The 21,663-nt window shown below is 43.7% G+C and overlaps 1 protein-coding gene across 1 annotated transcript in view; it reads left to right on the forward strand.

Annotated features, from left to right (window-relative positions):
- Adcy2 (adenylate cyclase 2) overlaps nucleotides 1-21,663 on the forward strand; it is a 371,910-nt gene that overhangs the window by 49,933 nt on the left and 300,314 nt on the right. The window lies entirely within an intron of this gene.

Raw genomic sequence — 21,663 nt, forward strand, 5'->3', positions numbered from 1 at the left:
AACGCTCTGCAAAGTACACAGTTGTTCTTCATTGGGCCCAAATGTGAATCAGCCTACCTGCCAGGCTCGGTGTTCCAGCTTGGTTTTGTTATATCGTCCTTCATTCTTCACACAGATGAGCCTGTGCTGGGCCCTGGAAGATGGGTACACGAGGAATGGGAGAGTCCGGGAGAAGAGTGGTCTGTGTATGGAGCTCTCTTCAGTACAGCATAATAAAGGAATGTTACAGCCTCGTAAGAAAAGGCTTAGTATGTTTTCATTCACAGCAACCCAAGAACCCAAACACTGTATCTTAGGGTGTCCAGCCACAGCAAAGAAAGGACCATATTTTATATTCATTTGCCAGAAGAATGTGTAGAGGTTCACAGGAAGGAGAGGATGCTTCAGGCAGAAGGAATGAAAATGGTCCAGGGAGATGGGGCCTTCGAGGAGGGGCAGAGAGACCAGGAGCCTCAAGGAGGCAGCAGGGACTGCAGAGCTGCGGTGCCGGTCCATAGTCAACCCCGGCAGGCCTCTTAAATTCTGTGTTCGGGCTGCTGAATTCTGATGTGTCTCACACAAGGACCAAATAAGTTGTGGTTTATTCGGTAGACACAGGGAGAATGCTGGAAATTTTTAATCATCAACACTTTTTTAAGGAAATTTGTTCTGCACACAATTTCCTACTTGTGCTCTATTCTCCTATGTGATAATCTGTTATCTGAAATACTTGGGAGCACAAATGTTTCTGATTTTTTTTAAGTATGGACTCTTTGCTTGTGCAGAATGAGATATCTGGGGGATGGAACCCAAGTCTGAACACTCTATTCAGTTGTTTCATAGACACTGAAAGGTAAGGCAGTGGTTTTAGGGCACTGCAGCTGTGGCATTGGCCTCTCGTCACGTGTGGAACTTTCCACTTGTGGAATTCTGGGATTTGTGAAACAGTTTTACATTTTACAGCATTTTGGATTTTCACATTAGGGATGCTCAACCTATCTGAATTACTTCCTGGAGACCTCCTGCACAGACATTTTGTGTTTGTCTTTTTCTCCCTGTGCAATTCAAGCAGTCTGCAGGCCGATCCTCGCCGGAAGCAGCCCCCATCCTCTTGAGCGCCGTCTTACAGGCAGGCAGTGCTGTATGAGGATGACTAGACAGCGAACATCGTGCCTAGGAGGCCATGTGTAAGGACTCTTTTTAGACACTGTATGGTGCTCTAACCCGAGGGGAGCTGCCTTGGATGAGCAGCCCAGCCTCTGCCTGTGTGTCATTGCCAGACCTCCCATGCCGCATAGAACAAAAGGGACTCCTGACTTATCCCTGCCCAGTTCCTAACCCACAGCATTGTGAGATGAAGGAGCCATTGTGGTTGAAGCCAGTAAGTCCTGGTACAGTTTGTGATGCAGGCAGATGACTGGGGTCAAACCCCACTGTTTGGGTCATGAACGGGGGTGAGGTACAGGGCTGCCTGTAACACTTAATATATGGTGACACAATGTGCTGTATTTGCATCTGACATAACCACATCAAGACAACCTTTCCAAATGGCGGGAGCAGGTCATGTTAGGAGGATGCTTGGGGTGTAAGAAATTTATATAGAGTTGACAAAACTAATAAGATCTAGAACCTTCAACTTCCCTTTGAATGACCGGCTGATGTTCCCAAATTGAGTTTATGATCTTTCCTCCAAAAGGCAGTTTCCTTTATACATTCTTCATCTCAGGTGATGTCAGCAGAGAACAACAACAAAACGCAGGTAACATTTGGAGAAGCAGAACCCTGGGTTCTGAGAGGCCCTCGGGTTGTCGGCCGACCTTTCCTTCTGCTCAAGATCCCTTTCAGTCCAGCACTCACAGGCAGTTTTTCTCTGACAGAGCTGAGCACCCAGGAGCTGTGGCTGTTATATCCAGCTCCCTGTGGGGAAAAAGCATCTCTCTGTCATCCCAGTTAGTGCTCCACTGGGACATTCTGTGACGGATGAGATTCAGGCCAACTGGCCTTATCCAGCCTTGAAAGAGTCCTAGGGTTTCTGCCTCTGGAAGAAATTCTGTTATTTGACAGTGTTTCCTGATAAATGAATTTTGTTCTCGATGAGGCGGGCTTCTTTAGAGAGATGTGAGGTTTATTTATCACCCAGGATCAGAGGCTGCAAGTCCAAAGAGCGAGATGCCATTCTGCCTCGTATTTCATGTTGTTAGGTAATTTTTGAACAGCTGTGTAAGTCTCTGTCAGAGTGTGTCCTTAGCCCATAGTTTCTTATAGCCCTGGTCATTCCCCGGAGCTGAAAACAGAATAGGGCAAACCCATCTTCGCTTTATTTTCTCTATTGCAGTAATTTGGCCCAGAGTGAGCAGCTACTTTCATGATTGAATTTACATTCGGGGAGGATTTTAACAAACAACATTTATTTATTTCCTGGTTATAAAAGTATTTCATGCTTTTGCACAAAAGAAAATAGAACCAGCACAAGGTAGAGATTTTAAAACTAATAAAAAAATAAAAAGGGAATAAAATGAACAATTCACCAACCACCCACTGTAGGTACTGTTCAATTTTGAATATTGAAAAGTGGTAGGGTCTGCTCGATGCTAGGTATGTATGCATTTATTTTTATATATTTGTAAAAATGTCATAAATAAATTTATGTAAAGTATAGTATTAGTGGTCTATTTATAATGGGTGAGGTGCTTGGTGATAGTTTCCTTACACTGTTGAGTACACATTGTTCCTTCTTGTGTGTCGTGACTTAGCAGCCTGTCATTGTGGATCATCTAAGTGCATTACAGTATTTTACTATTGTACATGCCCATGGATATGTTTGTACTCCATATCTCTTCAGGGAATAAAATCCTTTAAGTGCTCTTTCTGCAAAAAACGATACACATTTTTAAAAAAAATCTTTGGACATAGGTTTATCCTAGTTTGATGTTTGACTCTGTAAAACCTTTCTGTTATATTTCTTTGCCTGTTCATTCCAGTTTATTATTCTTGGATGATTTGAGAAATAGTTTTCTCTAGATTGCTATATAAGTTGTATTGGAAAAAAAAAACATTTTGAGGCTTAGAAGGAATTAAGGAAACCTGGAGAGGACACCCATGGAGGTGAAGGAAGGCACAGGCTAGGTCTTGTGGATTGTGGGGGGAGGAGAGAAAGAACCCGGGGTCTTGGGAACCAGAGAATTGAAAAGGATTTGTGCTAACTGTGGTCCCAGGAGGAAGTGCATGCCCAGGGGGTGCTCAGGTAGTGTTGGTAGTGTCCACGTTTGTGAGGTGCACACAGCAAAGTAAGAGGAAGTGACGTGGATGGCATGTGACTCCAGTGGGCTGACCCGGGATGGGCACGTGGTCTTGCGTTGGGGCTCTGGGTCACTTTGAAGCCCTGGCTGTGGTAAGGAAAGGCAGCCTGTGGTGACCCAGTGGGGTCATAGCCACGATTCTCTGAGCTCCTAAGTCTGAGGCAACTTGGAGAGAGCCAAGAAGAGATGCTAAACAGGAAGGCTGTGTGTGTGTGTGTGTGTGTGTGTGTGTGTGTGTGTAACTGAGGATTGAACCCCAGCCTTCAACTGAGCTACGTCCTTGGTCCTTTTTATACTTTTATTTTGAGACCGGGCCTCACTGAGTCACTGAATTGTCCAGGCTGGGATTAAACTTCTGATCTTCCCACCCCATTCTCCCAGAATGCTGGCATTAGAAGTGTGTGACACTGTACCAGACTAAGAAGTCTTCCTTCTAATCTTTATGTTAACCTAAGAAGGCTTCTGATGTATGAACAGTATGTAGAATATGGAAAAGTTTTTTGGTTCACTAATTTTGCTTTGTGCAATGACATCAGAGAAGGGTAGGCAGACTGTGGAGCAGACTAGAAAGAAACAGCACATGTTCCCTGTCTCTGACACTGCTGGTGTCATTATGAGCCCACAAATTTAAACGTATTGCTTGAAACCCATGAGATCTCAGCTCTGCAAATCTTTTTCTGGTTTATATGAGTCTGGCAAAGCTTCTTCCACACTTCACATTGCCGCTCGCTTGTTCTTCTGTTTAGCTCCACTTCCTCTGCAAGGATAATGGGTTTTAAAAGTGATAGGATCTTTTCATGGTGAAGACTTCAGGTTTCCTGTAAAGAGAGGTGCGTGAAAAGAGCCAGGCCACATCAGGAGGCAGAGAACATTGAATTATTTTCCAGAAAATGGAAAAGCTGTTTGAGAGCCTTAATCCCAGCCTCCTTCACATGTGCCTCCTCTGATAGGTGGCATGATTCTGAAATTGGCAGTTTCAAAAACAATACAGGAGATGATGTATCTGTGCATGTTCGCCTTGCTGAGTTTTCAGCCTTGAGTTGGGGATAATCTAGAAGTAGGGTATCTGGGCTGAGTCCCTGTCTGACCAGCTGTTGCTTGGGAAGCAGGGCCGGAGGTCCTGCAGCTGGCAGCGGAAGCCTCACCTTGAAAGCCCGTGCCTGGCACCCTAACTGTGCACCACAGACAGCTTTGAGAGGTTTGTCTGCATCTGCTGTTCAGCTTGTGTGTATTTTAAATGAAACATCTCTGTGTAAAGCGGCTTTAGAATGGAGCCGGTCTGTGTGAAGTTAGGACTGAGCCCAGTTTCCTCGTCTTCCTTTGCTCCACTGTAACCACACCAATACTTCCTTACCTCAGTTATGTGAACACACCCCACAGGCAGCCATTACTCCAGATAGGACACAGCTGGGAACTGAAGCACTTCGCCTCCTGGATTGCAAACTCTCACCTACCCAACTGCCTGGGAGATAAAGAACTTCTTGACCAGAATACATGTGACCGTGGTGTGGTGCTTCTGTCACTCTGTGTCCCTTTCTTTACTCTGGCAGAGCCAGGGCCTCCTCCTCTCCTCCTTGGCATCTGAATCAGGTCTGCCCATGTCTCTATGCTAACAGCGGCCTTGCAGAGCTGCTTCAGAGAGGCACACGAACGAGGGGATAAGGGTGTTTCAAGCAAAAAGATGAGTGTGTTCAGTGCAATATGTCTTTTTCTGTAACCAACTCTTGAAAAGTTTAAATGCTTACCGCATTTTATCAAACTTCATGCATACGTGAATGAGTGTATATATATATATGTGTGTGTGTGTGATCTTACTTATAGGATTACATCTGAACCTACCGGGAATGCAGACCTTTGCTACATGATGATGTGTCTTTGTCGCTCCATTCATGTTTACTGAACCCAGGGGATGAGAGTGGAAGTGTTTAAGTACCGTTCTGCCAGCTAATGGGCTATAGGAAGGCTGAACTTGGAAAGCACACGGAGCCCCCTCTGTGTGTGCAGGGCTGCTAAACACAGTGCATGTGCACGATGTTTGCTCACAGGGAGAATCTCTGGCCTCAGATAAGTCTGGTACCAAAACTGTGCTTATTTCTGCACTGATGACGTCTTTGAGTAATACAGAGGGACGGTGGGCTTTATAGCTACTCCCAGGGCTACAGTGAGACACAGATGTCTCTGTGGGGCCACAGCCACTCAGGAAATGCCAGGAATATTCGGCAGCAGCCCCAGACGTGGGAGTTGCAACCTTGGTGCTTTACGGTGTTATTTACAAGGTGTGATCAGGCTATGCAGTGAGTGTGTGGAAAGAAATTGGAAAAAGAGTATTGCAGTAAAAGATACAGTATCATTAACCCTCCTCACAATATGTCCCCTTGCTTCAAATACAGTCATCCCATCATTCTTGCCATGGGTCTAGAAATTCTCTTTCTGAGATGGGACCCAAGCGTGCGGGCTGAGTGTCAGCCAGCAGGAAAGAGGGCTTGTGGAACACGCTGTGGGGCCCGTCCGCCTTATTCATGGGTCTGGTACTGGGAAACTCCTGGCTTATTCTTAAAGTCAAAATGACTGTTCAAGGTAACCACGTTGGATCGATTCAGGACGTCAAGGCAGCCAGGACAGTGCAACTGAAAACATTCGGCAAAGAGGACTCCAGAGCCGCTGCAGAAAGTGGTGAGGATGACGAGATGGACGCTTTCCAGGCAAGGGAGAGGATTTTCAAGGGGATTAAAGACAGTGTGCTTTGTACTGTACCACATTTTTAAAAGTTTAGTTTTACGCCACATTTGTCCCTCACGTCTCCTACGCTATTAAAAAGGTGCCTCTGTTCATAATTAATGAGATCTTATGAAGTTCAATATTTGTATTTTACTGTATAAATGCGTTATTTTTATTGTATATAGCTGTCAGGTCTTGGATGATTAAGACTTAGCAGAAACCAGTGTTGTCTTGGGATATACTGTAGGAGATGTATTAATATTGGGGTCTAAAGTACGGTCATTAAATGCTTCATTTGTCCCTACATTCGTGTGGTCCTGCTGTTAGGGGTTCAAATGCAGCGTGGCCACTTACAGAATGAAAGTATGGCTTTATTTCATAAAGGAAACATTTCAAGGCTATGATAAGGGTTATAAATAAACCATGACATTGTAGATATATTGGATTAGCACGTTCTTTATCATTTGGGCCCTGGGATCATAGTTATTGACTCATATGTAAAAATAAAAAGCAGCTAGTACTTCAAAAGTTATCTAATTTTAGCTACAATCTCACAGCTTAGTGATCCCTGTTCCGTCAATGTCATGGACTTTGTTTGTTTCTTTTCTTTTCTTTCTTTCTTTTTTTTTTGTACCAGGGATCGAACTCTGGTCCTTGCGCTTGCGAGGCAGGTGGTGGAACCACTGAGCCAAATCCCTAGCCCCTTTGTTGTTTCTAGTATGGTGCAATCATTGTAGGGAGTTAGCTTTAAATGAAGGTCTAAGGGCTATGATTTAAACTAAATTGTTACATTTCTAAATCAATCAATATATGTACTTTTCTTTGTGATTCAGAATTTGAACTTGAATTTCCTCTGCTCCTGGTGGCAAACATCTCTCATTCCAGAACTCAGGAAGGTGGAGGCAGGAGTGTCACAAGTTCTAGCTTCCCCGGCACATTGCGTGCCCATATTTCTGAACTCTGCCGTCCTCTCTCTGGGTCCCTGAGCCACCCCTTCCAGCCGTCTTTCCCTTCCTCTCCTGCATCTCCAAATCTCCTTTTCCACTAGATCTTTTTCTTCTGCCCACTTACATGTCATTTGGGTTTTTAATTCTTAAAACACGACACTCCTGGCCTCAGTTGCTATGAAAGACCCCCCTGCCCCTCTCTTTCTGTTTATAACAGACTTCCTTGAAGGTGTTGTCTGTGCTTCCCGATTTGAGGTTTCCCTGGACATCAGAAGGTCCAGAGTTGATGGGAACCCCGTGGCAGTGAGAGGTCCAGGATTGCTCGTTCCCCTGAAACTGCTGTCATCCAGGTTGCCTTGTCAAGGTCATTGGTGACTTCCATGTGGCTAAATACAGGGGCCATCTCAGCTTTCCTCTTATTTCTTTGTACAAGCGTCTCTTTCTTCCTCTGACATCTGTATAGATGTGACTTCACATCCTTTCAGAACTCTCGTAAGTCTAAAAGATGCAGACGAGTGCAAAAAAGACTTTTAAAAGCAAGGACATTTAAAAGTAAATGCAGCGGTGCACATCTGTAATCCTAGGACTCTGAAACTCTGAGACAGGAGGATCACATGCTTGAGCCCAGCCTATGGGCCACTCGTGTCTTGGAGTTAATAATATCAGCTCAGTTTGAAAGCTCAAGGTTCGGTCCCAGGTACCCAAATTTTTAAAAAGCAGAATATTTAAAAACAAAGGGGGTGGCACATGTCTATAACCCCAGAGTCCCAAGAGCAGCTGTCTCAAAATAAAACAGAAAAATGGCGGAGAATGTAGCTCAGTGGTAGAGCTTGGGTCCGGCGCAGTACCAACAGGGGAAGTAAACATGAAACAGCTGCTCAATGAGAAATGTGCTCAGAACTTAACCGAATGTCAGATTAGTCATTTTATCACAGAGGGAGTATTTTCATTGTAGTAATACTTTCAGACTCTAGGAGGAATAGACACAGACAGAACACAGATGTAGTATTCGTAGAACAAATGATACATGAAAAACATGAAATATCATCTTGGTGGTGATACATTCAGACCATCATGTTGGGAATATGACATCATCACAGAAGTTAGAGTGGAAGGCAGAGAAGCCAGGCACACGTATTGCTAATGGAGTAGAGGCTCCTGCACATTTGCACATTGATGAAGGGGATCTGGGCAAATTTCGCAAGTTTTCAAATGTGCATTTCCTTTGACACAGCAGTTCCACATCTGGTGAATGATCCTAAAAACATAATTGCATAAATATTCAAAATACATAGCTCAGTCTTCTTAGAAGCATTTCACAGTGGAGAAATGCTAGATTTTTTTTTCCCCATCTGTGGAACATCAGCAGTCATTATAGTCTGAAGATTTATTAACACCCTACTTGTTATATACATCACTTTAGAATGTGTAGTATAATACCATATTTTTCATTTTAGATAAAAATACTGAAGAATAAATGTCCAGGTGATAAGACCTGTTGGTATGGATTTTAGATATTTACATTAATTTTTCTCCTTCATTTCAGTCATCTTGTGTTTTCATGAATATCTATTACTATGAAGGTAAAATGGTAAAATAGAAAAATACACCATTCTTATCTGTCACAAAACTTATTTAAAGTGCTAAGTGTAAATTCAAGATGAAAATATATGATTTTATTCATCGAGAACACATAAAATTGGCAAATCTAATGGGTTTTGGAAGAAGCATTGTCTCCAGAGACAGGGAATTGTTTTAAATGAACTTGATCAGATTTTCTCTGTCTCTTATAACCCTATTATAAATTTTCAAAATTTTTACAGAGTATTATAGAATTTAAATGTACATCCGCAAGTATATATATATGAAAACAAAGAGAATATATATTGAAATGTTTGTGTTGGTGGACGTAACGGGGCACACACAGGAGCGTAAGTACTGCCGTGCACTGCGTGACAACTGCTTTTCATTGATGATGGCCCAGGTATATGACTGTGGTCCCATGTGCTGACGGTGAGGTGGACAGTTCCTGCTGCCTCGTGGATCCAAGCTGTGGTAAGGCCCTACCCACACTTGCGGTATTCCACAGTTCACGGAGGTGCTGGCTTTAGCAAATATCACTTGTGCACAGTCTGCTGTCTTGATCATGATCCTAAATGTCTGTTTCTGGGCTCTGTGTTTATCGTGCTCTGCTTTCTCAGTCACTGTCAGCAGGAGTTAGGCAGTTTGGTGTGCGTTCCAACAACACCAGCCTTATTCATCTCCCTGGTCCTTTGAGTGCAGCTGGAGCCCGGCTTGTACAATGGACCAGCACGGCCTTGGTTTGTAGACATACTCTGCTGTTCACACAGTGATGTGTGTCTTAGGACATACCCCACCACACATGACCACACCGTCTTTAAGTCCTATGCCACATCGGTGATACTTGGTTTATGAGCTTTCTGTCTGAGTCTCCCAAAGTTATTTTAAAAATGTATTCCACAGGAAGTTTAAAGATCTTCATGGTTTCAGCCCACACCTTTGGAAGGGCAATGCCCGCTTCTTGCAGCAGCTCAGCCATGTGAGCCACTGTGAAAGTCTCTGACACCTCCAGGAAGATTGTTACTGTGGAAACAGACCTTGCTTTGTGAAAACGGGGTGGTGCGCCTACATAATCATGCCCAACTTTACCTACCTCAGCACAACAGCATCCATCCCTTGCCTTCATGAATTCTGACATTTTAAAGAAATCTGACAAAAAATACCAACCTTGGAGCACATACTACCTCTGCAACAGAGAGCTTAGATATGATCTGGGGGTTAGAGATGGTCCCTGGCAGTGACCCGTGCTGGTCCAAGGCTGGTGCGTCAAAAGCAGCAAGTGGAGGTCAGGGACTCTGCTAGGCCAGTTCCTGGCAGGGAGTGACCTGGGTGTCCCTCACGTGTAGAGCATGTGGGGCGTCTGGAGACAGACACTAGGAGGGCTGAAGTGGCTTTGCAGATTTAATTCGAGTCCATGACAGCACAAGGAAGGTCTGTCCTTCAGTGTAACTTTGAAGCAGGTTGTGAGTGACAGCGTGGCCTTGAGAATGCATCATGGCCTGACCTGTGCTACATGTGGAATCAGACAGCTGTCCCCGTGTGCTCCTCCTCTGGGCTCCAGACTCGCCCCTTCTCTTGCAGGCCCTCCTGGCCAACTGCCTGCCCAAACCCAAGTCCTCTGGTCCTGACTCCACTGCACATTGGCCTCTGAGCCTTGCTTCTCATCCTGTAAGCCATTCCCACCACACCCTCAGAGCAGCCTTCTCTGCAATGCCCTGGCAAAGCCATGGCCGCCACATGCAAACACCAGGACCACATCCACGTGGGTGCTTTCTGAGCCCTTGGGGCGCTGTGTTCCTTTCACCGCCTCATTGTGGACACGTCACCCAAGTCCTTGCTGGTTATTTGCTTAAAGAAAGCCTCTCCTTCCTTACAGAAGCAGCCATTCACCCCCCCGATTCTGATGGAACCTGACCCTCAGAGAGCCGGTTGCTGATGACTGATGATGAGACACATAGGAGCTTCCCAAGCCCACATCCTTGAAGACCACATTGGTCCTGTCTGATGTCACGGCAGTTGGCTCCCCGGAAGTCAATATTTTCTTTCTCTCTTTTGCAATGGGGCATTTGGAACATCTTGTCTGAGGTCACAGTGCAGGGAGAGGACTAGGATGGTCCCACTTCTTGTGAAAATAGCCCATGGCATGAAACCATTTCTGAAATGGTGTGGTTTTTTTAGTCATCCTCTTAATTGATTTCCTTCTTTTATTTCAGGAGTGAAATAGGCTGCCTTTTGTAACAAATTTAGACTGTTTATTTAGATGTACTTTTATTGGAAAACTCTTGAGTGGTGTGGGTGAAAACTTGTGTATGCAAAACACATCATTAAAAAAGCATTTAGTGTGTGGGTCCTACTGAAGGGGAAGAAAGAAAATTCATCATAAATGAGTCTGTAATTCATTGAGGTAACCCAGACAGTCTCTCCGGGATTTCCATCAGGTGTCCGAGTGTGGGCGTCGCTGCATCCCCTGACTGGAATCCGTTATCCCCCTGCCCGGTCACATCCTGAGGGCTGCATTCTCTCATGTTGCTCTATCTTGTGAGTTCTGCTCCCACTAAGATTTAACCCTGCTCGGGCCTGCGCTGAGCAGTTTTTTCTTCCCGCTTCTGGAGGTGGAGAGTTGTAGGGAGAACACAATACAGATGCCAGTGGAGCCGGGCAAGTTGGCAGCCAGGCTCCTGAAGTGCTGCGCATTGCATCCCACTGAGAGGCTTTCACCAACACCCCTTCTGCAGAAAGGAGAAATCTTGAGCTGCTTTTCCCCTGGACCCCATCTCCTGTTTTTAGGGGGCTCCTGAAAGCCCCTCTCGAGGGTCCTGAGCACAATGTCAGGCTTTCTGGGGGCAGTTTAAGCTCCTAATCACTTTTCTAAACTCATCCAGGGACCACTTCTGCCTGGGAAACCCAAAAGGGGCCTATGACGAGCTTCCAGTAAAGAGTGAGTCTTCTGTCCCTGGTTACCAATGGATATTTTCATTTGTTGGCCTGTTGTAGTACCAGGGATCGAACCCACGGCTTTCACACTGAGCTACAAGCCCAGCCTCACTTTTATTTTGAGTCTCATTAATTAGCTCAGTTGCCCAAACTGGGCTTGAACTTGCCTTTGCCTCCAGGAAGGCTGAAATTACACATCTGACTACCAGCAGATATTTTGAAATGGCCTTCATTTGAGCTGGATCAGTTAGCCAAACTCAGTCTCCTTCCAGCAAGCTAGCCTTTTGTGTAAGAAAAATAAGAGTCCTGCCCAGAGGAACTCTGGGTTCACCTCCTCATCCCCAGATCCAATGCAAAGCGAGACTCCTACGTTTCCTGGGAGGCCAGCTTTGGGGCAGACTCTCCAGAGCTACACCCCTGTGACTCTGAGGCAGCAGAGTTTGCACCCAGCACACTCGAGGACATGGATGCAAAGCCTGTCAGACGCCTTCCCAGAGAGGCACTCGCTGTCCAGCATGGTTCTGCGTTCCTCTGCCCACGCACTGCGGGGCAGCTTCCCTTCTGGGTTGTGCACACCTGATTCACCCCTCTACTCAGCTTTTCCTGGGGCCATTTCTTCAGCCGGGTTTTCTGTCACCTCTGACATCAGCATTGTCCTGTCTCGACCCCTCTCAGCCACTCCTTGGGACCCTGTGCGGCCCTCAGGGTTCCGCCCCACCCCCACGCCTGCTCAGCTTCCCAGCCCCGGCAGTGGGAGGGGCGCTTGTGCCTTAAGTACCCAGGATTCTTCCTGGGTGAACAGATTAGCCCGAAGGTTGAGCACCCTGGAGTCACCTTTGCTCTTTCTCTCTGAGTGAGAGTGTGGGAAGGATGCCACTTTGAGACACCCAGGAGCAGGATGTGGTGATCGGGACAGCAGGTGTCTGTCCTGGAGGCGCGAGCCATGGGGAGCTGGCATTCTGGGTTGCCCTCCTGCTAGACCTGCGTTCTGTGCATTTTGGTTGAACTGGAAGACAGGTGTAACACTTCATTTAATGGAGGACTGAGTAGTAAAATCGGTCACTTAGAGTGGGCAAGGATGTCACTTCTGAGAGAAGGCAATTTCCTGTGGGATTGAACACTCACTCCCACTGCCAGAAGTAGCAGGGATTTTCATAGACCAAAATAATATATACACAGTTGATGTTCGCCTTTCTCCTCCCTACATCTGGTAGGAGTTGTATAATATGAATGGCTCCTATGAGAGCTGTCCTTTTGTTCTGCTCCTGCCATTATTCATAGCTTTCAGATATTCTGATGTTAAGTGGAACTACGCTCAAGGGAGAATATTCAGCAGTTCACAGTTTGCTGCAAGCTCACTCCCATCTGTCCCTCCCACACCCCAGCTATTGGGCGCGTGGAAAGCAGGATTCACACAAGGCAGGGCCTGCTAATCACAGGTAAAGTAGCCTTGTTAAGTGAGTTTGACACTGGACAGTAGGAGCAACAAGGCAGGAGGACATTTGGTATATCTACCGGTAATGGGATTCTCTTTAGACTTTATTTTCTCTGTATAGGTAATACAGATGCTTTATTATGCTGTATAGGTAATTATGACTCACCGCGGAGGGTTAGGCAGCAGGACAAGGAGCTGAGAGGCCCGAGGCAGCATCTGTGCCTCTGTGTGACCATCCTAGAGCCCTGTCGGAGTTCCAGGCTGGGGCTGTAAAGAGCAAAGGCTGTGAGGAAGGAGGTGACGCTGTCCTAAGCTTCTCAGAGTGAGGAATGCTGCCAAAGCCATAGCACATCATTGGTGTAAGCGGTAGTGAAGGAGAAAAAAGTGAGGAAAAGGAGCAAAGGTGAAGGGGTAGATGGGGGAAGAAACCCAGGAGTTAAGCCCTGACCTGGTGGTCAAGGAGGAATGCGATTCAAGGGTATGTCTCGCTGGCCCATGGGCATTGGCAAGGACACAATGACCTTTGGGAAGCCTTCAGGGAAGCTCTCTGGGGTGATTACGAGGGGAAGTGAGATGCGTTAGCGCTTCAGGGAGACGGAAGAAGAATGAAGGAAAGAGAGGGGTGGCCACCAAGTGCTATGATTTGAGCAGGAGAAAACGTGAACCTGTGAATGAGCTGAGCGAAAGATCTGAGAATGGACAGATCCACCTGTCTTGGGTGGGTGAAGGAGCTTGTTCTCGGGCTGGAAGCACTTGTGTCTAGAGTGGGATCCCGCCAGAAGACGAGGAGGTGCAGGGAGTCCCGCGCTCTCTTCTGTTTTCTCAGGGTCCTAAGAGAAAAGGAACAGGGAGCAGTGAGATTTGGTTGTTAGATCAGGGGACATCGCTGTCCTGAGACAGAATGTTGCTGACCCACCAGGCAGTACCACAGCATCCTCGTCCACCTCAGGCTTCCCTGCCCTGAGGAAAGGCGGGTGGAGGCAGGAAGGAGACAGCAGGGAGGAAGGGCAAATGTCTGCCTCCACCCAGATCCTAAACCCAGCTGCCTGAGTCCTAGTGCTGCCTCCCCCATGCAGCAGGAGGTGAAGGCTCCTCTGAGAAAGCCACATCACACAGAGGAAAGGGGCCTGGCTGCATGCCCATCTGTGCGGTGACAGGATGCAGCCATGCCTCAGATGCCACTGTGCACAGGACTGCCGGGCCAGGAGCTGATAGAGGCTGCCAGGGGCATTTGGCTGTCAGTCCCCAAGGACTGTGACATATTCTGTCAAGGCTGGCAGTCCTCAAGGAAGGATATTCCCTGTCTCCCTGCCTCCGTTTCAGCCTCTACAACCCAGGGCTGCCAAGGCAGGGGTCCTCCGAAAACCAAGTATGGTGGAGTACAGGCACAGCCAGCCCTCACGCAGCTGCAGTTGTAGTTTTGAGTAGGGAGGGTGGCAGAGGGAATTCTCTCTAGCCTTCTGTGGTCCCCCATGCATCTGATCAGTCTGACCTTCTGTCACCAGAGCCTGACACTTTGTAAGTGCGTTGGCCTCTCCTGTCCTCTGTCTGCAAGCCTGTTTTCCAGCCTTCCACACAATGTTCTACTTTTAAGCTCTTCGCACGCGGCTGTGTTTTGTGTGGTGTTTTCCTGTGATTGAGAAGTGATACTGGCACCTCTTGTGTTTAGATTTTGTCACTCTTAACTTACCCTTGTAGACATGGCCTGGGTCCTATTTCTAGAGTCCTCCGGGCAAGGCGGAGGCTGAGGTTCAGGAGACAGAGAGGGCTGGACAGCCCTATTAGTGTAATTACCTGGCCAGAGAGGCTCTGAAACCCCATTTTGAAGTCACCATGAGGACTCTGTAATCAAGCTGATGTAATCCAGCCAAGTGAGAATTGCTTGGAGACCCACCAATGTGTCAAGTAACACAACTCAACAGGGTATTAGGAACATGAAAATAAAGAAGCAAACTTCATTTGGATTAGTGGTTCTTGTCCCTTTGACTCACCTTTAGTCAGTGGGAGGGGTGATGGATCGAAATGGTGAGCTGATTGTTCTGCACCAGCTTTTCTGGGCTCGCCATGTTGGGGTGAGCTAGCTGTTCCACCGGAATCCCTGCAGCTCCCTTTGGGGATTATCCTCCTGTTCCTTACCTCTGTTTTCACTTCATTTTTACTGTTTCTTTCTTAACCCTTCCATGTCCTCAAGATAAAACTCAAGCATATTCAAGCATATTCATGTTTAATTTCCTGGTGACTCTCTTTAATCTGGCCCACTCTGTAAGCTGTATCAAGGCAGGTACATAAAGGCACATATTCATCAGGCCCTGGCCACCCCTGCACCACACCTGTGTGGTGTCCTGAATCTGACTTCACTCCTGAATGTGCTCTGTGTTGTGAATGTGCCGTGTGTGTTTGCATCAGCTGTCCCACTGCTGGACCAAGGACCTGACACCCACACTGGAAGGAGAGGTTTGATGGGATTTATGTTTCAAGGGATTCGGTCCATGGTGAGCTGCCTCCAAGACAGAAGCATGCTGGTGCAAGGAGGTGGTGATGGAGGTGAGCAGGGCACGGGGAGGGACGGCATACAGTACCAAAGTCAGGACCACCCAGCAGTGTGCTCCACCAGCAGACCCCAAGGCTGTCACTCCACCCTACTGCCACGGCTCCCAGTAAAAGAAGTCAAACCTACTTTGTGGAGAGTTGTACCCTTTGTGTCATCACCTGACAGGAAACTCCCATCCCTGTATCAGGAATCGTCGTTCTCTATCCCATATTCTAGTTTGTGTGTTGGGAGGTCTCAGTGTAGCCTCATGAGCTCTGAAAATGGTATCTATTAACACATTTGTGGAACTGGATACCGTAAGCACAGAGGAAATGTCGTTGCGTAAGAATAGCAGCTCTTCATACCTGAAATTTTGATTTGTTCCCAAGAAATGAAACTAAATATATTTCCAAGTGAAGATAGTTTCTTTTAACTGAAATGACTTAAATTGATTTTTTTAAGCCTCAAGGAAAGTTATTTATATCTCCTGATAATAAAAGGCCCCTTTTAAATAGTTTGTTATTTTCATCACATTCTGTCTCACGTTATACATAAGCCTGGCAAAATCATACTGTACACTTTAAATTTCCTGGCTAAATGTGAAGATTTTGACATCTTTTTATAGAAATAGTTCATGAAATAAAGTTTTCATTTCTTCGGTTTGGGAATGAATTTGAAAGCAGTTTCAATGAATTATTCAGCCAGTGAAGTTTTTACTCATTTCAAAAAAAAAAGAGTAATTATGAAAAAAATGACTGAATTTATAGAAATAATTTTTTCTGCCTAGAAATGTGTGTTTGTTAATTTTCTATACGGTGACCCATGGTTAACAGAGCATGAACTGCAAAAATGCCTGTGCTTTTTAGAAACTTAAATATATGATATCAAGGGCAATAAGGAGAACAAATAAAATCTGATGAGAGCAACTGTCTTAGGCAGTTTTTGTCATTATCATAAACTACCCAAGGCTGAGTAGTTCCTACAGAAAAGATATTTATTTAGCTCACAGTTTGGGAAGTGCAGGATGTGTGGATAACATCAGGTCGCCTCTGGTGATGGCCCATAACTGAGCAGTTGTGAGAGGGTGTGATCACACAGAAAGATCAGCCACAGGAACCTGGGGAGGGACAGTCAGGTCTCTCTGTAGAACTAAGGGGGGATCTGTGGGGTCAGCCTTAATCCCTTCTGTGGTCAGCAGCCCCGTGACCTTGCCAGCCCTGCTGAGGTCCCGGAATTTCTCTGTATCACCACTCTGAGCACCGGACTCCCAACACAAGGCCACTGGGGTGCACATTCGAACCGTATCCAATGCATAGCAGTGATTTAACTTGGAATTCCACAGAGCAGTTACACATCGAGGTACTGAAAACTCAACACACAAATAGATGAAATCAATGAGGCAGATTGATAGATGGTAAAGCAACGATCGGTACATGGTGGATGGGTAGATGGAGGGGTGTGAGCTCAGTGGAGACTGACAGCAACCAGGTGGTGCACACCTGTAATTCTTGCCCTGGTCACTAGATCATAAATCAGAGGACCAAGGAGAGACTACAGTACCATGTGGTCACTCCTTTTTACATTATGGGCTCTTCTTTGGTAGCTGTATTTCAGGGGTATGATTGGACTGGAATTTAGAAGGAGTCTCAAACAGCGAGTCTTAACAATTTATGTATAATTTCTTGGTGTGAGTACTTCTTTCAGAGATGCTGCAGAAGAGGATATAAATAGCTCATTTTCCCTTTTTGCACTATGTGTTGCCCTTGGAAATGTAGTCTTCCTTAACCACCACAGCAATGCACTAACATTAGCAAACTGCAAGGCATTATTGCATAAAGAGCTATGCTAGTAAATACAAAATTTTAAGTGAAATGAGTGAGTTTTTAACAAAATTTATACTACCTATGAATAGTTAAGGAATCAGTAATACTAAAATAACTATTTGAAAAAAATTTAAGAAGAAACTTATCTTAAGGCTTTCATATCAGAAATTCTCATTTTTGATCTGGAGATTTTATGCAGTGTTTAATATAAGGAAAAAAGCCCCATAAATGATATTCTGTCTCTGGCATCATCCTAATCTTACCTGATAAAAAGAACACACCAAAAATAGTCTTAATGAATCCCATGGATATAGATGCAAAATTCTATGAAAGAAAATGGCAAATTTCTATAGTGTATTGAAAGTATATATTAATGGTAGCTAAGACCTATTTAGATGCTTCTATGTTCTAATTGAAGTGCTGAGTTCTTACGTTGTCTGATTAACTCAATATTAGTGAATAGAATCTTTTTCTCTTTTTCCCACTGTTTTAATAACAGTACCTAGAAGAGGACCTACAACATAATAATAAAACAAATAGGTTATGGAATAAGTGAATAGATAAGTCTTCTAGGAGTGTAGTGATATTGATAGCATTCTCATTTTATATAAGAGTGTGTAGCATGTCTATAGGGATTAAAAAAATTTCCAAGGTCACAGTACCATGAAAAACTACATAGGATTTTTTTTGGGGGGTGCAGACTGCCAAGAAAGTTCAACATTAGAAACTGTAATACTATTGTTTAGTGTGTTTAATATCTTAACCTACCAAAGCATAGAAAGCCACTTTGATACATGCTCAAAAGCCATTCAGAGGTTTCAGTCCCCGTGCATGGAGAGGAAACTCTTAGTAAGTAATAGTAAGAAAATTTCCTTGACAGAATATAAAATGTTTGACAGAAGCGTTAACATTTTTGTAGAAATGGCCCCTCCAAGTTGCAGCACTGATAAAGATGAAGGCTGAACAATGAAGCATGTTGGAGAATGCCCTATCTGTCCAGACAGTAAACAAGGGGTCATTTAAAGGCTGTACAGGAAAGAGTAAGGGTTATCCTCAACTGTGGCCACTTTCTACACTGACCTAAGACCATAGCAGCTGAGTGAGCTTGGCGAGATTCTTTAACCTTTCCAAATATTAATATATAATCTTTCAGCTGTGGCTGTTAATACCATGTACTCTATGAATTTGTTAAAACGCATCAGATACTGCATAGAAGGCACCTCTTTTACAGTAATGGGCAATACATTCATTGATTTCATTTTCTTTATTTTTACCCTCTGAGAAACCAAAGAGGTGTACTTTAAGTACTTAGCGTTAATGGAGAGTTTCCCTTAGTTGTTGAGCTTCGGCGTTTTCCAGTAACAAAAAGTTAGCAAATATAATGGTCTAGCAGCACTACTTATGGTAACAGTGATGTATCTAGCAATATATTGTTATATTAATAATATGTCAAGAATGAACCTAAGACACACTATTACAATTCCTTTCAGAGAAAGCTATAAAAGTTTAAAGAAGTAAGTGTTAATGGGTCAAGAGATAGAGCATTTTCCTGCATATGAAGATTCAGTGCTCCGTAAAACTGTTTCATATTTCTTTAGTCTTTAATCTTCCAAATGGCGTGCACAATGAACCGCAAGGCACACACACTATGGGGAGGTAAATCACATGTGACTAACATCAATACAGAAGGTGACAGACAAGGATCACCAGGGAAGTTACATAAAGAAGATTGCTTGAATTTTTGTGATATTAAAATGGGATTAAGATATAATAATTGTAAGATTAGGCTACCAGAATAAAAATGGACATATGGCTAGAATAGAAATCATTCAAATATAATTTCAAATCAGTGGGAATATAATGTCTAACGAGTGTAACCATTTGGAAATAAAAACAGGACAGTACAGTTTCTAATATCACTGTGCCCCCATTTAGGTGGCCTCATAATCTTAAGTTTCTTCCCCATTTCTTGGAAAAAATTGACATCAGTGAGGGAAAATGAAACAATCCATAACTATCCCAAAGGCATAACAAAAAGAGAGATAAATAAACTCCTATGCAGTGATGGAGAACAAACTGTCATACGAAGGACTTGTACCGGCAGAGCGACATTTGGAGACTGCCTGAGTGGACCACAGAGGACACCACAGGGACAGCCTTGGGGTGGGAAACTAAAAATGATAAAACATCTCCAGAGAGATAAAACCTGCCTAGCGAAACTTGTTGAATCAGAAAACTGACTCGTGGAGAATTTACAGGAAGTTATTCAAAAGTTTTCAGGAGTAGGGATTGCAGTCTTGGAGGTAATTTTTTGTGGCAAGGGGGAGAGGAGAGAGTGTTTATTAAATGCAGAATGGGTGGGGGGGAATAATAAAAGTAGAAATTAAAGTCGTACTGAAACAGAAGTGAGAAAACCCGGACCTGCTCTTTTCTTCCCAAAGAGCTGTAGATTAAGGAAGTACAAACAAGATTATATCAAAATAAGAAGGGCCTCTTCTTTCCTGCCTACCTATGCACGGCGTTGTTTCTGCAGGAAAATGAACAGAACCTGGAAGACAGTGTTTGTACAAAGCTTCTCTAAAAAGCCATCAGGAAACTCAAATGGAAAACCCTACCAAACAAAATGGATTTTTTTCTCAAAACTGTAGAAAACTACAAAATAATGCATATTCTTTCAAAGAATTCATTGTAAAAAAAAAAGTTAAATTAGAAATTCAAAACCTGAGGAAAATGTATAAAAAGAACGAGGGAATATGAAATGAGAATTAATTAATTTCAAAGAAGACTAAAGGAGCATACAAAGTGCCTAGGGCAGAATAGGTTTTGTGAAAATATAATAAAGGATATAGAAGACTACAAAATAGCCAAGAGAATTGAGATCAAATAGAGATAAAATGATAAGGGAGGATAAAAATAAAAGATGAGAAACATTGAACATGTACGTAACTGGAGTCCTTGAAAATAAAAGCAATGTAATAAAACAGCACTAATATTTTAGTTTTATTTTCTTGACTCTTATTAGTACATTTTTGGAGTGCATAATGATTAAATTCACTGTAGAGAATCGGTACGTGTACATAACACATTTCAAATCTGTTTCCCCCTTTCCTCCCTTTCATTTTTACATTCATCTGTTGATGGACACATACACTGTTTCCAAGATCGAGCTATTATGAATCACATTGCTATAAATGTAGAATAGCTATTATGAGTTGCATTGCTATCAACATGGGTATGAATGTATCACTGTAGTATTATGTCATTAACTCTTTTGGGAAGATACCTAGAGGGGGAATAGCTGGGTCTAATAGAATTTCTATTTTAGTTTCTGAGGAATCTCCATACTTGTTTCTATAGTAGTTGCATCAATTTGCAATTTTACCAACAACAAAGCTTCTGTCCTCCCCCACATCCTGGCCAGCATTTGTTATTGGCTAATTTCTTAATAATAGCCATTCTTTCTGGAGAAGTAGAATCTAAGTTGTTTTAATGGCCAGTGATGGTGAACATTTTTTCATGTATTTATTGACTGTAGTTTTTCATCTGAGAAGAGTCTATTCCTTTCAGATGCCCATTTTATTTGGATATTTATGTTTGGGGAGTCAAGGTTTTTAGAGTTCTTTATATGTTCTAGATATTAGTCTTTTGTTAGAGGAATAGCTGGCAAATTTTTCTTCCCTTCTGTAGGCTGTCTCTTCACTTTCTTGGTCATTTCATTTGCTGTGTAGAAGATTTTTAAATTGATGTGATCCCATTTGTTGATTCTTGGTATTATTTCTTGTGCAACTGGTGCTCTGTTCAGAAAGTCTTTGCCTGCACTTACATCTTTAAAAGTTTTACTTATTTCATCTTCTATCAGATTAAGTGTTTCTGTTCTAATATTTAGCTATTTGATCCATTTTGATTTTAGTTTGCTGCATGATGAGAAATATAGGTCTAGTTTCAACTTTTGGCATGTGGATAACCGTCTCCCCAGGACTGTTTGTTAAAGAGCCTATTTTTTCTCCATTGAGTGGACTTGGCCCATTTGTCAAAGATAACATACAGCTCTAATGTTTTAGTACCACAGTACAGAAATCTTGGGGAAATTAATCAAGACCTGAGTCTATTCTTCTAAGGCCCTACAAAGTACTTGAGAAAATTGACCTAAAATAGTCAGTTCCAAAACACTCCTGACTAACTCTACTTGTATTTTAAAGATAAGAGCACAACTTCAGAGTGTTCATACAAAAAGACATTAATTACAAAGGAAATAACATTGGATCGACACCATATTCTTTCTAGCAGCACAATAAAATAGATAGAATGTAATAATATTTTAAGAAACTCAAGGATAGACTTTATGTTAGCATGCAATTTTATATCCAGCCAAACTGTCTTCTTTTTTTCTTTTTATTGAGTTTATTGGTACATTCTA

Source organism: Fukomys damarensis, unplaced genomic scaffold (assembly GCF_012274545.1).
Source record: "Fukomys damarensis isolate Sample0158 unplaced genomic scaffold, DMR_v1.0_HiC HiC_scaffold_1, whole genome shotgun sequence".
Lineage (NCBI taxonomy): Eukaryota > Metazoa > Chordata > Mammalia > Rodentia > Bathyergidae > Fukomys > Fukomys damarensis.